General features: G+C 29.5%; 1 protein-coding gene across 1 annotated transcript in view; it reads right to left on the bottom strand.

The window, feature by feature from the left end:
- Positions 1-372: 372 nt before the first annotated feature.
- Positions 373-2,248, bottom strand: part of LOC110036025 (protein IWS1 homolog 1-like) — a 26,572-nt gene continuing 24,696 nt past the window's right edge. Inside the window, 1 exon segment of the mRNA XM_020740376.1 lies at positions 373-620. The gene's annotated coding sequence lies outside the window, so the exon portion shown is untranslated.

Here is a 2,248-nt window from a genome sequence, read left to right as displayed (position 1 = left end):
TATATATATATATAAACATTAGTATTGTAAAAATAACATAATTTTGTTGTATGCATGCAAAGCCCCCTTAATTTTCTCGATTTCAAAAAAATAAAATAAAATAATAAAAAAATTGAAAAATCTGAAAGTAATGCACATTTGACTGAAAATTGCATCAAAAAACCATTTTTAGGAAATATATTTCTCTTCTACATAATTTGATCAGTAATAAAAAATGAAGCTTAGAAGAAATTAAAAATCAGTACTCTTCGCCTGAATAAATAATGCCCCAAAACATTCAATTCAAACTAATATTTAATAACTAAACTAATAATATCAAGCTCAAATATCATAATAATAATGAGCAGATAAAATTATGAAGAATACACCCAAAAGAAAAAAACCCATGAAGCAGGGCTATAAATGAAGCTAAAATTTTAAGCTGCAATTATTTACTCTCACAAGTGAAACAGCAATTATAAAAAACGAATGCCAGCATTCGTCCCAAGATCCGGAGATGCATATCGTTAGAGAAAGGTATACAATATAATTAATATTTCATGCAATTGAAATTAATGAAAATAGGTAAACATTCGTTCGGCAACATCTTTCATCCAGCCACTAGAACTAGAATGCTTCTCCTGCAAGAATATTAATATATATATATATATATATATATATATATAAAAGGCAAATATAAATTTTAGATGAATGCAATAAGACAACCAATAGATTGGAAATTTAATTCCAGTTAAACTTGAATGAAAAATTATGATCATTGTTTAGTGAATGTAAAGTAAAATAAGGTACATGATAGCACAATAAAATAAACTTCAACAACTTAATAATGAGAAAAGCAGGTTATATATTCAAAGCACATCTTGTTATACCGTTCAGTTTTAATTGTCTTATGAGCTCCAACAGAGAAATATACAAAATGAAACTGTTAAAAGAGTTTTAGGGTCCAGGAATTGCACCCCTGCCTATGATGACTTTCCACATGCCACGTGAAAATTAGAAGTGTAAAATGGTTCTGTTGGTTTATTTTAACTCTGATCCCTAATTTTGGTTAAGTCCATTGGGATTATGTGATTATTTTTTCTGCTCAAGCCAAAATCTTTTATTACCCAGCAGTTCAAAGTTTTGTTGATTCTCTTTTGCAAAAATTATTTCAGTGGCGCCATTTTGAGCTTGTGGAGGAATCAACAGAGAAGAGTAGTTTGAGAGTAGGGGTGTCAACGAGGGGAATTTGAGCGAGCACCAGGCTTATTCACGCTAGGCTCATTTGATTTTTTTATGTTAGAGTTCAGCTCGTGTTCGCTTGGGCACAGCCTGTTCTTGTTCGAATTAAACTTGTATTCAGCTCAGCTCGAACTTAAATAACGTGTTTCATAGTACTAAAAAATGTGATTACTTATATTATTTTTATTATTGAATTAAAAAAATTAATTATTTTGATTGAACCTGGTTTGAAATTTGGATGCTTCACCAGCTGTTCCCTACGTTTCACTTTTTTTTCTTGCATTGAAGAATGTTTACTTTGTGCTTCTATAGAGCTTTTCTCATAGCAAATCTCCCGCTCGGACTAAACAATACTTGAGTAGCTGAGATTATGCGGAGTCCCCATCATTCCCACTTCCCCTCTTCCGTACAGAGTGTTTTAGGGACATTAACATACATTATCACCCAAATTCTATGCGTTTACATATCTAGCACCTAAAGTTACATTTTATATAATCATATTGTGTCACAACCCGACCCAAGGCTTGAAATTAACAAAGACCAGAATGGGTCATCAGACGGTGAAAAAATAATCTGTTATTCTATTTCCATCACTAATAGGTTAATATTAAAAAAATCATGAAAAAACCACTAAAGAAAGTAATTAAAATGAATAAGTAGAAATATATACATTTTCGATTGCTATTCTTGCCTCTTGCACACATTAGCTCCTCTTCTACACATTTAAAAGCTCAAAACCTTAAAAAAATAACATTAAACCAATAAAATGAGTTATTTAAAGATAACTTAAGAGTAATCACACTTCTAAACTACAATAATCCAAGGAAAAGAAATCAATATGCAAGATAATCTTTTATCTCTCTAAGAAAACTTTTATTATGATAATATTTCATATAAAATCTTTGAATAAACTAATGAATGCATCAATGCCCTTTTCTAAATGAAAATACTCTAAATTTCTATATGCATTAATTTTGACTTTATTTGTACTTTATACTCTTTATATATATATATATATATATATATA

Source organism: Phalaenopsis equestris, unplaced genomic scaffold (assembly GCF_001263595.1).
Source record: "Phalaenopsis equestris unplaced genomic scaffold, ASM126359v1 Scaffold000002, whole genome shotgun sequence".
Taxonomy (NCBI): Eukaryota; Viridiplantae; Streptophyta; class Magnoliopsida; order Asparagales; family Orchidaceae; genus Phalaenopsis; species Phalaenopsis equestris.
Note: the sequence above shows the minus strand (reverse complement) of the source record. Positions and strands in the feature narration are given on the sequence as shown.